The sequence below is a fragment of the Ziziphus jujuba genome, chromosome 4, assembly GCF_031755915.1.
Source record: "Ziziphus jujuba cultivar Dongzao chromosome 4, ASM3175591v1".
Classification (NCBI taxonomy): Eukaryota; Viridiplantae; Streptophyta; class Magnoliopsida; order Rosales; family Rhamnaceae; genus Ziziphus; species Ziziphus jujuba.
In genome coordinates, this window is record NC_083382.1 from 30,463,632 (window position 1) to 30,477,964 (window position 14,333).

A 14,333-nucleotide genomic window follows, 5' to 3' on the forward strand; every position below is an offset into this window, starting at 1 on the left:
GGTTGTGATTAGCGCGCAGGTGGGTGTGATTAGCGCGCAGGTGATGTGATTAGCGCGCAGGTGGGTGTGAGTAGCGCGCGGTTGATATTATGAGGGTGTCCTGTGGATGCCATCGGAGAGGGCGGCCACCCCCCTTTGGCCGGGACACCAGGTTAGCAGCGGCGCAGTGGGACGCCACGCGACCGTATGCCGGTTTCTTTCTATAACCTCCTGTCTGGCGGTACCTTGGGACGCTGGGTACTGTTGGCGCCACTGGTATATAGTGGGTGCATCAAAAGATTTTCAAAACTGTGTTTTAAAAATAAAATGTTAATGAAAAATATAATTGTTACCGCTTCTGGTATTTAATTGATGTCTTGGTTTTCGGGGAATATGAATAAAGGGTTTTGTGAAATTGTTTTAAAAGGGGAACCTTTCCAACTGAGAGAATTGTAAGGGTTTTGAGAGAAAATATTATTTCCAAATAATTATTATTTATACTTATTACTGTGATATTATATGGTATAGTAGTAGGGTCGCTCACTGAGATGATTAGCATCTCACACTCTTAAATTCCGTTCCTCTAGGTACCAGGTTGTCGGTGTTCACTCGGAGCGGACTTGATCTTCCTCGCTGTTTTAGTTCGGCAGTACCCTGTTATTCTTTTATTGCAGTTGTAATATTTCTTTCACTCTTGTTGTATTTATTTTGCACTGGATTACTGTATTTATTTTTTTAAGTACTGCAATTTGTGGAACCAATTTGTAGTTTGTGGGAGGAATAAGGGGATATTTTTGAAGTGTGTTTTCAGTGCAGGTAAATTTGTGGTAAGTAAATCCCTTAGGGGAGGTGCTGCCGGATTTTCCGTTGGAAGGTTCGGTGGTATTTCCCTGGGATCAGGGCTGTCTAGGGTTCCGGAGGAGGAATTCTGGACGGGTCCTGACAGTTGGTATCAGAGCATAGGTTCTTGTAATCCTAAGGGACTGTGCATTGTTGTGTGTCCCATCCGTGTCTAATCTCTCGTTTTACCCGCGTGGAAGCGTTCTTTCTGTTTGTCTCGAAGTAAATTCGTTGCCCGAGTTTGAATAACTCTAATCTTCGAGGGTGTCAATTAGGATCATCTAGCCCAACGGGAAATTCCTATGGCCTAGTCGATGGTCGAGGATGCCTTTTCTTTTTGAAGGTCAAGCTTATCATCATGAATGGTATCCGTTTCGTTCATGGAGAAGAATGATGATTGCCTAAGGATGTGTGTCGATCGATTTCAAGGCGTCAAAATATTTTCCCGATCGATTATCAAAATTTAAATGCTTTTCAAGGTGTTTTATTCAAGTATTTTTGGTTTGTGTTCATACATGTATCTGTATGTTATATTGTTTGATATTATACTGCACCATATGGAGGCGGCGAACCAATGTGGTCCATGTAGAGCTAGCCCCATGATCATGTTGCCTACGAGCCCGGGGAATTGGACGGCCAATATAGGCAACCACCCTGGTTTGTATTGGTAGCAGAGTGTCGGCGACAGTTGGAATCATGGATTACGTAACATGTAGAAGGTGTTGTACGTACCTCCATTACAAGCGTGCATATTTTATTTTATGCTATGGATTTTAAGATATGAATTTCAATGTGGAGTTTTAACAATTGCCTATGCAAGTTAGGTATATTTGAAAAATATATTTTATTATTTGTTTTATGTTATGGTTTTTCCAAAAGCGACTTAAGGTTAAGTATCGCCAATTAAGAATCCAAAGCAGGGTATCGTTGAGTTCAAAAAGGAGATCCTAAAGGAAGCACGTGATTCAATGTATGCGATACACCCCAAGGGTACCAAGACGTATGGAATGCTCACTGGATGACATGGTGGTTTGGCATGATAAAGGAAGTTGCAAGATCCGAATAAAGGTACTTAGGTCACCGATAAGTAAAAGTAGGGAGATGTAAATATGGATTTCGTGCTTAAACTATCATTCACAAAGAGAAGGTACGACAGCGTTTAGAGAATCAAGCAAGCTCCGGATAGCGACTAAAGTTCTACTTGGTGGTTGATGAGGTTAATGAGAAGAGGATGATTCCTTAGGCATGGTTAGATGATTAAGCATGGTTATTTTCATTCTAGAAGCTAAGATCTTGATATCTTATTTCCTTGGAGATTTAAGGTTCGTATTGGTGGTGCTTCATCGATTCAAGGTGGTTGATATTGTTGGTGATAATTTACAATGATAAGGAGTATGATTTTTGGGACGGAGTTAGAATTTAAGAAGTGTGGAATACTTTATTGGGTTAAGGATCTAGTGATTTGTTCATAGTATTGGTGGTGATGCTAGAATTAAGATTTAAATTTCTTATTGCTTGAGGTGTGGATTCATGGAATTTATTTGAAATAAGGGAAACTTAGGGTTTTCAAGAATGGTATTTGGATGTTGAGAAATTTTATTCATGACCTTGATGAATTTAGTTAAAAGAAAGATTGATGTTTGTCGAGGTTAAGACTATTGGCTAATCAATGAGGAGCAAGGGTTTTATAATTGTAAGTACTAGGAGGGTAATCGAAGACAAGTGAATTAATCTCAACCTTAACTTGGTGATACCAGTATTTGAGGAAATTAGACTTAAGTTCTAATCTAACCTTTTAAAGTGCTGATCGAGTCACGAGAGTTGGTTGTTGGTTTAAGGATGCATGCTTTAGAAGCACCTTATGGTTAGCGTTCGACTATAACCAAGACTTGCAGATCGTGTTCTCGTGGACCAATTTGACTATCCTTAATTAGTGGGCATGAGAAGGAAAGTTGCACAAGAGGGAAGTTAAAGTCACTATTAGGCGAATGTAGTGGCAGATGCTTTGAGTAGGAAGGCTACTGGATCCCTTGCTCACATCCAAGTCATCCAACTACCTCTCATGGTGGAGTTGAAGAAGATGGGGGTGTTAATGCATATGCACCCTTCAGGAGTTCTCATGGCTAGCTTCCGGGTACGACCGGTGTTGGTGGATCGTATAGTAGAGACCCAAATGGAAGATCCTAAGTTGAGGGCAATTAAGGGCAAGGTACAAGAAGGTCTTGATCCGGAATTTTCCATAAGGAGGGATGGAGCCCTCGTGTATAAAGGACGACTTTGTGTTCCGGATATTCCAGGACTCAAGAAGGAGATTTTAGAGGAGGCGCACAGCTCGATGTATGCGATGCATCCTGGGAGTACCAAGATGTACCGGACGCTTGTTAAGTATTATTGGTGGATTGGTATGAAGAGAGAAGTGGCAGACTTTGTATCAAAGTGTTTGATTTGTCAACAAGTGAAAGCAGAAAGACAGAAGCCTTTGGGACTACTCCAATCTTTACCGATTCCTGTGTGGAAGTGGGAAGAACTCAACATGGACTTCGTATTCAAGCTTCCTTCCACACCTAGAAGGTACGACGACATTTGGGTAATCATTGATCGTCTCACCAAGTCGGCACACTTCCTACCGGTACGAGAACGTTTTTCACCCGAGAAGTTAGCCCAGTTGTTCGTGCAAGGCATACGTGGGATCAGTTCAAGATGGCCTTCTCTACTGAGTTTTGTCCTCCTGCCTACCGTGAAGCAAGAAGGAGAGAGTTCGAAGAACTACGACAGGGGAACATGACAGTGACAGAGTACGAGAGGAGATTCCGAGAACTATCAGAATTCTACATGCACCTAATTCCCGACGATCACACGAAGAAGGTGAGGTTCATAGACGGATTGAAAGAGAGCATCGGCTACACCCTTTCCGGATCAGTACATCCCACCTATCAGTCCGCCAGGGATGCAGCGCTCGAGCTAGAGAGACAGGAGGAGATACACAGACCCTCAAGGCGCAGATCTTTCGAAGGTTCGTATAGCGGAGTACCTCGACAGGGGGCAGCTAAGAAAGGCCATAGCTCAGGCTCAGACAGTGATGGGTTAAGCCCACGAGGCAGATTCCAGAGGAGAGATAGTTATCGCATGCCCCAGCCAGCTCGCCATTCGATCAGTGTGGATGCAAGCTTGTATCAGCAGTCACGCATTAGTTCTCCGCGGATTTGTCCACTTTGTAGGGGGAATCATTCTGGGCAATGTCAGATGGATGGGTTCTGCTTTCGGTGTGGGCAGCCAGGTCACATAAGGAGGGATTGCCCTTATGGTAGCAGCAGTGTGCTAGAAGCAGGTCGACGGACACAGCGTACGGGGATATTTCCAGGACAGAGTTCCCAGGGGAGTCAGCCAGTAGGAGTTTCTTCGGGATCAGTCCAGCCGTCTGCAGGATCGAGTCGAGGTAGAGGAAGGAGACCCCAACAGACAAGTCAAGGCCGGGTGTTTGCTATGACGCAGCAGGGAGCCAGGACTACGCCCGACGATTTCACAGATCAAGGGATGGAAACAGGCCTGATCCTGTTGGATCTATCCGGACTTGAAGTAGTGTTGGGCATGGATTGGTTGGCAAGGAACTACTTAGTCGAGGAAGCAACGTGGGAACCCGAAACACAGATGCGTGAGCAGTACCCGTACCTGTTCCAGTGACGTGCGGAAATTTCGAGGACGAAATTTTTGTAAGGGGGGAAGGCTGTAACACCCCGTCCCAAATCGCACCGGAATCCGTGCACGTTGACCGAGGTTGACCGTTGACCGTTGACCGAAGGGGGTCAAAAGTTGACTTTTTGACTCGGTGAGAATTTTGAGTTGACTAGGGTACCGTGGCGAAGTGCATGATGCCCTGAGTTCGTAGACTAGTAGCACGTCGAAAACGGAGCTACGGTTTGAAAGTTATGGGCAAAACAAGTTGAAGTGTAAACTGTCTAAAAGGTGCCGGGAGTTGACTTTTTCTTGTGATGTAATTGTGAGTTGACTCTTGTATGGTTGTAAAGTACTCGTCGATACGAGTTCATAGACTAGCGGCACGCTTAAATCGGACATGTGGTTAAAAAGTTATGGACGTTTGAAGTTTACCGGATACCGTATTATTTTAATGTTTTTGGGTCGTGAACAGTGAAATGCCACGTGTCAGCTTCTGAGTGGTCCACGTGGCATGAACAGTGTCATGCAGGGTTTTAATTTTGAAAAACTCTCGGGGAAGAGAGAGAAAGAGAGAGAAGAGAGAGAAAGAGAAAGAGAGAGAGAGGACCCGCCGGCCGCCGGTCATTTTCACGTTTTTCCGGCCGAGTTACTGTACACGCGCCGGACAGAAAGCTTGCCCACCTCATTTCCGGCAAAACCTCCAAATTTCACGGCGAACGGCCGCCGGACGCGCCCGGATCGGACGTCCGAAGTTTGGCGGCGATTTTTCCCCCTCCACCGCCGGCCACCGCGAATCAGCACTATTCCGGCCGATAAACAGTACACGCGCCATACACCCAGCATCCTCTCCTCAAGTCCGTCCTACCCACCAAAAATCACGGCCATCGGACCACCGACGCGCCGGGATCGGAGCGTTTTCCGGCGAGGGGTCGAAAATCTTCAAACGGTGATTTCTCCGCCGTCCGACCTCCGTTTTGCTCACCGTCGGTCCCGTTGGATTGCTCTCCTCACGATCTACAAATCTGCAAAATTTCACAGCAAACGGCCACCGTCGGAAATTACTGTTCCGGCGACGGTTGCCGGTGACGTGGCGGCCGCCGGAAATTACTGTTCCGGCGAGTACCCGAAAATTCCGGCCAGCTCCAGTCCGCAGTGTTCGACCTCCTGAACCCAAATCCGACTTCCGTTTCCACCAATTCGCGACGGTTTGGGAGAATTGCAGAGCCGAAACCCGAAAAGCTTCCCGATAAAATTCCGACCCCGTCGGGTACGATCATCGGAAATTAAGACCGGATCTGTGATTAGCATCACTCGAGCTTCGATTCGGTATATAATTCGTAAATTTTAGTTATCGTTTGTGTTTTGACCCCCCGGATACCGGGTATTATTTACCCGAATAAAATATTAATTTATTTGACTGTCTGTGAATTTTGTTCTAGGAGCACCGGTGAGTCGTAGAATTGATCCCGTAGTGGATCATGGGTTAATTGCGTGCTCCAGGTGAGTGACCCACCTTCAAATTAATTTTGGGAATTTAATTGGTGAATATATAATGTGTGATTTAAATATTTGGAATTTAATTTCTATGTGCCAAATATTTATTGGATTATTGTAGAATTATTTATGAATTTATTGGATTTAAGAAAATGCGAATTCTACAAATTTATGCCATGTGAAATTAATTTATGGTTTTGAGGATTTTGAAATTGGTGTGGTTTTAATATTAAATTGGGCACGATTTGATTTTCAAATATTTCAAGGAAAATATTTGGTTATATTGGTGATTTCAATTTTTATAAAATATGCCCATGGAATATTATGAGATTTGATTATGATATTTCGAGAAATTATTATGCTTGGAAAAATGTGGATATTTGAATTGATGGATTTTGGGAGTTGGTGGATTTGAAAATCATGGAATTTATGGTATGGATTATAAGGAAATTGTGGAGAATTTCCCGGTTCAAGCGGATGGATTATGCCCGCTATGTTTATGAAAAATGTGAAATTTGTTTTATAATTTAAATTGTGGATTTTATGATTTTTAGATGCACCGTGCACGTACTGGTGTTCTGATTATGTGATATGGTATATGTGATATGGTTAGTGTGCACACGGTTGTGATTAGCGCGCAGGTGGGTGTGATTAGCGCGCAGGTGATGTGATTAGCGCGCAGGTGGGTGTGAGTAGCGCGCGGTTGATATTATGAGGGTGTCCTGTGGATGCCATCGGAGAGGGCGGCCACCCCCCTTTGGCCGGGACACCAGGTTAGCAGCGGCGCAGTGGGACGCCACGCGACCGTATGCCGGTTTCTTTCTATAACCTCCTGTCTGGCGGTACCTTGGGACGCTGGGTACTGTTGGCGCCACTGGTATATAGTGGGTGCATCAAAAGATTTTCAAAACTGTGTTTTAAAAATAAAATGTTAATGAAAAATATAATTGTTACCGCTTCTGGTATTTAATTGATGTCTTGGTTTTCGGGGAATATGAATAAAGGGTTTTGTGAAATTGTTTTAAAAGGGGAACCTTTCCAACTGAGAGAATTGTAAGGGTTTTGAGAGAAAATATTATTTCCAAATAATTATTATTTATACTTATTACTGTGATATTATATGGTATAGTAGTAGGGTCGCTCACTGAGATGATTAGCATCTCACACTCTTAAATTCCGTTCCTCTAGGTACCAGGTTGTCGGTGTTCACTCGGAGCGGACTTGATCTTCCTCGCTGTTTTAGTTCGGCAGTACCCTGTTATTCTTTTATTGCAGTTGTAATATTTCTTTCACTCTTGTTGTATTTATTTTGCACTGGATTACTGTATTTATTTTTTTAAGTACTGCAATTTGTGGAACCAATTTGTAGTTTGTGGGAGGAATAAGGGGATATTTTTGAAGTGTGTTTTCAGTGCAGGTAAATTTGTGGTAAGTAAATCCCTTAGGGGAGGTGCTGCCGGATTTTCCGTTGGAAGGTTCGGTGGTATTTCCCTGGGATCAGGGCTGTCTAGGGTTCCGGAGGAGGAATTCTGGACGGGTCCTGACAGTTGGTATCAGAGCATAGGTTCTTGTAATCCTAAGGGACTGTGCATTGTTGTGTGTCCCATCCGTGTCTAATCTCTCGTTTTACCCGCGTGGAAGCGTTCTTTCTGTTTGTCTCGAAGTAAATTCGTTGCCCGAGTTTGAATAACTCTAATCTTCGAGGGTGTCAATTAGGATCATCTAGCCCAACGGGAAATTCCTATGGCCTAGTCGATGGTCGAGGATGCCTTTTCTTTTTGAAGGTCAAGCTTATCATCATGAATGGTATCCGTTTCGTTCATGGAGAAGAATGATGATTGCCTAAGGATGTGTGTCGATCGATTTCAAGGCGTCAAAATATTTTCCCGATCGATTATCAAAATTTAAATGCTTTTCAAGGTGTTTTATTCAAGTATTTTTGGTTTGTGTTCATACATGTATCTGTATGTTATATTGTTTGATATTATACTGCACCATATGGAGGCGGCGAACCAATGTGGTCCATGTAGAGCTAGCCCCATGATCATGTTGCCTACGAGCCCGGGGAATTGGACGGCCAATATAGGCAACCACCCTGGTTTGTATTGGTAGCAGAGTGTCGGCGACAGTTGGAATCATGGATTACGTAACATGTAGAAGGTGTTGTACGTACCTCCATTACAAGCGTGCATATTTTATTTTATGCTATGGATTTTAAGATATGAATTTCAATGTGGAGTTTTAACAATTGCCTATGCAAGTTAGGTATATTTGAAAAATATATTTTATTATTTGTTTTATGTTATGGTTTTTCCAAAAGCGACTTAAGGTTAAGTATCGCCAATTAAGAATCCAAAGCAGGGTATCGTTGAGTTCAAAAAGGAGATCCTAAAGGAAGCACGTGATTCAATGTATGCGATACACCCCAAGGGTACCAAGACGTATGGAATGCTCACTGGATGACATGGTGGTTTGGCATGATAAAGGAAGTTGCAAGATCCGAATAAAGGTACTTAGGTCACCGATAAGTAAAAGTAGGGAGATGTAAATATGGATTTCGTGCTTAAACTATCATTCACAAAGAGAAGGTACGACAGCGTTTAGAGAATCAAGCAAGCTCCGGATAGCGACTAAAGTTCTACTTGGTGGTTGATGAGGTTAATGAGAAGAGGATGATTCCTTAGGCATGGTTAGATGATTAAGCATGGTTATTTTCATTCTAGAAGCTAAGATCTTGATATCTTATTTCCTTGGAGATTTAAGGTTCGTATTGGTGGTGCTTCATCGATTCAAGGTGGTTGATATTGTTGGTGATAATTTACAATGATAAGGAGTATGATTTTTGGGACGGAGTTAGAATTTAAGAAGTGTGGAATACTTTATTGGGTTAAGGATCTAGTGATTTGTTCATAGTATTGGTGGTGATGCTAGAATTAAGATTTAAATTTCTTATTGCTTGAGGTGTGGATTCATGGAATTTATTTGAAATAAGGGAAACTTAGGGTTTTCAAGAATGGTATTTGGATGTTGAGAAATTTTATTCATGACCTTGATGAATTTAGTTAAAAGAAAGATTGATGTTTGTCGAGGTTAAGACTATTGGCTAATCAATGAGGAGCAAGGGTTTTATAATTGTAAGTACTAGGAGGGTAATCGAAGACAAGTGAATTAATCTCAACCTTAACTTGGTGATACCAGTATTTGAGGAAATTAGACTTAAGTTCTAATCTAACCTTTTAAAGTGCTGATCGAGTCACGAGAGTTGGTTGTTGGTTTAAGGATGCATGCTTTAGAAGCACCTTATGGTTAGCGTTCGACTATAACCAAGACTTGCAGATCGTGTTCTCGTGGACCAATTTGACTATCCTTAATTAGTGGGCATGAGAAGGAAAGTTGCACAAGAGGGAAGTTAAAGTCACTATTAGGCGAATGTAGTGGCAGATGCTTTGAGTAGGAAGGCTACTGGATCCCTTGCTCACATCCAAGTCATCCAACTACCTCTCATGGTGGAGTTGAAGAAGATGGGGGTGTTAATGCATATGCACCCTTCAGGAGTTCTCATGGCTAGCTTCCGGGTACGACCGGTGTTGGTGGATCGTATAGTAGAGACCCAAATGGAAGATCCTAAGTTGAGGGCAATTAAGGGCAAGGTACAAGAAGGTCTTGATCCGGAATTTTCCATAAGGAGGGATGGAGCCCTCGTGTATAAAGGACGACTTTGTGTTCCGGATATTCCAGGACTCAAGAAGGAGATTTTAGAGGAGGCGCACAGCTCGATGTATGCGATGCATCCTGGGAGTACCAAGATGTACCGGACGCTTGTTAAGTATTATTGGTGGATTGGTATGAAGAGAGAAGTGGCAGACTTTGTATCAAAGTGTTTGATTTGTCAACAAGTGAAAGCAGAAAGACAGAAGCCTTTGGGACTACTCCAATCTTTACCGATTCCTGTGTGGAAGTGGGAAGAACTCAACATGGACTTCGTATTCAAGCTTCCTTCCACACCTAGAAGGTACGACGACATTTGGGTAATCATTGATCGTCTCACCAAGTCGGCACACTTCCTACCGGTACGAGAACGTTTTTCACCCGAGAAGTTAGCCCAGTTGTTCGTGCAAGGCATACGTGGGATCAGTTCAAGATGGCCTTCTCTACTGAGTTTTGTCCTCCTGCCTACCGTGAAGCAAGAAGGAGAGAGTTCGAAGAACTACGACAGGGGAACATGACAGTGACAGAGTACGAGAGGAGATTCCGAGAACTATCAGAATTCTACATGCACCTAATTCCCGACGATCACACGAAGAAGGTGAGGTTCATAGACGGATTGAAAGAGAGCATCGGCTACACCCTTTCCGGATCAGTACATCCCACCTATCAGTCCGCCAGGGATGCAGCGCTCGAGCTAGAGAGACAGGAGGAGATACACAGACCCTCAAGGCGCAGATCTTTCGAAGGTTCGTATAGCGGAGTACCTCGACAGGGGGCAGCTAAGAAAGGCCATAGCTCAGGCTCAGACAGTGATGGGTTAAGCCCACGAGGCAGATTCCAGAGGAGAGATAGTTATCGCATGCCCCAGCCAGCTCGCCATTCGATCAGTGTGGATGCAAGCTTGTATCAGCAGTCACGCATTAGTTCTCCGCGGATTTGTCCACTTTGTAGGGGGAATCATTCTGGGCAATGTCAGATGGATGGGTTCTGCTTTCGGTGTGGGCAGCCAGGTCACATAAGGAGGGATTGCCCTTATGGTAGCAGCAGTGTGCTAGAAGCAGGTCGACGGACACAGCGTACGGGGATATTTCCAGGACAGAGTTCCCAGGGGAGTCAGCCAGTAGGAGTTTCTTCGGGATCAGTCCAGCCGTCTGCAGGATCGAGTCGAGGTAGAGGAAGGAGACCCCAACAGACAAGTCAAGGCCGGGTGTTTGCTATGACGCAGCAGGGAGCCAGGACTACGCCCGACGATTTCACAGATCAAGGGATGGAAACAGGCCTGATCCTGTTGGATCTATCCGGACTTGAAGTAGTGTTGGGCATGGATTGGTTGGCAAGGAACTACTTAGTCGAGGAAGCAACGTGGGAACCCGAAACACAGATGCGTGAGCAGTACCCGTACCTGTTCCAGTGACGTGCGGAAATTTCGAGGACGAAATTTTTGTAAGGGGGGAAGGCTGTAACACCCCGTCCCAAATCGCACCGGAATCCGTGCACGTTGACCGAGGTTGACCGTTGACCGTTGACCGAAGGGGGTCAAAAGTTGACTTTTTGACTCGGTGAGAATTTTGAGTTGACTAGGGTACCGTGGCGAAGTGCATGATGCCCTGAGTTCGTAGACTAGTAGCACGTCGAAAACGGAGCTACGGTTTGAAAGTTATGGGCAAAACAAGTTGAAGTGTAAACTGTCTAAAAGGTGCCGGGAGTTGACTTTTTCTTGTGATGTAATTGTGAGTTGACTCTTGTATGGTTGTAAAGTACTCGTCGATACGAGTTCATAGACTAGCGGCACGCTTAAATCGGACATGTGGTTAAAAAGTTATGGACGTTTGAAGTTTACCGGATACCGTATTATTTTAATGTTTTTGGGTCGTGAACAGTGAAATGCCACGTGTCAGCTTCTGAGTGGTCCACGTGGCATGAACAGTGTCATGCAGGGTTTTAATTTTGAAAAACTCTCGGGGAAGAGAGAGAAAGAGAGAGAAGAGAGAGAAAGAGAAAGAGAGAGAGAGGACCCGCCGGCCGCCGGTCATTTTCACGTTTTTCCGGCCGAGTTACTGTACACGCGCCGGACAGAAAGCTTGCCCACCTCATTTCCGGCAAAACCTCCAAATTTCACGGCGAACGGCCGCCGGACGCGCCCGGATCGGACGTCCGAAGTTTGGCGGCGATTTTTCCCCCTCCACCGCCGGCCACCGCGAATCAGCACTATTCCGGCCGATAAACAGTACACGCGCCATACACCCAGCATCCTCTCCTCAAGTCCGTCCTACCCACCAAAAATCACGGCCATCGGACCACCGACGCGCCGGGATCGGAGCGTTTTCCGGCGAGGGGTCGAAAATCTTCAAACGGTGATTTCTCCGCCGTCCGACCTCCGTTTTGCTCACCGTCGGTCCCGTTGGATTGCTCTCCTCACGATCTACAAATCTGCAAAATTTCACAGCAAACGGCCACCGTCGGAAATTACTGTTCCGGCGACGGTTGCCGGTGACGTGGCGGCCGCCGGAAATTACTGTTCCGGCGAGTACCCGAAAATTCCGGCCAGCTCCAGTCCGCAGTGTTCGACCTCCTGAACCCAAATCCGACTTCCGTTTCCACCAATTCGCGACGGTTTGGGAGAATTGCAGAGCCGAAACCCGAAAAGCTTCCCGATAAAATTCCGACCCCGTCGGGTACGATCATCGGAAATTAAGACCGGATCTGTGATTAGCATCACTCGAGCTTCGATTCGGTATATAATTCGTAAATTTTAGTTATCGTTTGTGTTTTGACCCCCCGGATACCGGGTATTATTTACCCGAATAAAATATTAATTTATTTGACTGTCTGTGAATTTTGTTCTAGGAGCACCGGTGAGTCGTAGAATTGATCCCGTAGTGGATCATGGGTTAATTGCGTGCTCCAGGTGAGTGACCCACCTTCAAATTAATTTTGGGAATTTAATTGGTGAATATATAATGTGTGATTTAAATATTTGGAATTTAATTTCTATGTGCCAAATATTTATTGGATTATTGTAGAATTATTTATGAATTTATTGGATTTAAGAAAATGCGAATTCTACAAATTTATGCCATGTGAAATTAATTTATGGTTTTGAGGATTTTGAAATTGGTGTGGTTTTAATATTAAATTGGGCACGATTTGATTTTCAAATATTTCAAGGAAAATATTTGGTTATATTGGTGATTTCAATTTTTATAAAATATGCCCATGGAATATTATGAGATTTGATTATGATATTTCGAGAAATTATTATGCTTGGAAAAATGTGGATATTTGAATTGATGGATTTTGGGAGTTGGTGGATTTGAAAATCATGGAATTTATGGTATGGATTATAAGGAAATTGTGGAGAATTTCCCGGTTCAAGCGGATGGATTATGCCCGCTATGTTTATGAAAAATGTGAAATTTGTTTTATAATTTAAATTGTGGATTTTATGATTTTTAGATGCACCGTGCACGTACTGGTGTTCTGATTATGTGATATGGTATATGTGATATGGTTAGTGTGCACACGGTTGTGATTAGCGCGCAGGTGGGTGTGATTAGCGCGCAGGTGATGTGATTAGCGCGCAGGTGGGTGTGAGTAGCGCGCGGTTGATATTATGAGGGTGTCCTGTGGATGCCATCGGAGAGGGCGGCCACCCCCCTTTGGCCGGGACACCAGGTTAGCAGCGGCGCAGTGGGACGCCACGCGACCGTATGCCGGTTTCTTTCTATAACCTCCTGTCTGGCGGTACCTTGGGACGCTGGGTACTGTTGGCGCCACTGGTATATAGTGGGTGCATCAAAAGATTTTCAAAACTGTGTTTTAAAAATAAAATGTTAATGAAAAATATAATTGTTACCGCTTCTGGTATTTAATTGATGTCTTGGTTTTCGGGGAATATGAATAAAGGGTTTTGTGAAATTGTTTTAAAAGGGGAACCTTTCCAACTGAGAGAATTGTAAGGGTTTTGAGAGAAAATATTATTTCCAAATAATTATTATTTATACTTATTACTGTGATATTATATGGTATAGTAGTAGGGTCGCTCACTGAGATGATTAGCATCTCACACTCTTAAATTCCGTTCCTCTAGGTACCAGGTTGTCGGTGTTCACTCGGAGCGGACTTGATCTTCCTCGCTGTTTTAGTTCGGCAGTACCCTGTTATTCTTTTATTGCAGTTGTAATATTTCTTTCACTCTTGTTGTATTTATTTTGCACTGGATTACTGTATTTATTTTTTTAAGTACTGCAATTTGTGGAACCAATTTGTAGTTTGTGGGAGGAATAAGGGGATATTTTTGAAGTGTGTTTTCAGTGCAGGTAAATTTGTGGTAAGTAAATCCCTTAGGGGAGGTGCTGCCGGATTTTCCGTTGGAAGGTTCGGTGGTATTTCCCTGGGATCAGGGCTGTCTAGGGTTCCGGAGGAGGAATTCTGGACGGGTCCTGACAGTTGGTATCAGAGCATAGGTTCTTGTAATCCTAAGGGACTGTGCATTGTTGTGTGTCCCATCCGTGTCTAATCTCTCGTTTTACCCGCGTGGAAGCGTTCTTTCTGTTTGTCTCGAAGTAAATTCGTTGCCCGAGTTTGAATAACTCTAATCTTCGAGGGTGTCAATTAGGATCATCTAGCCCAACGGG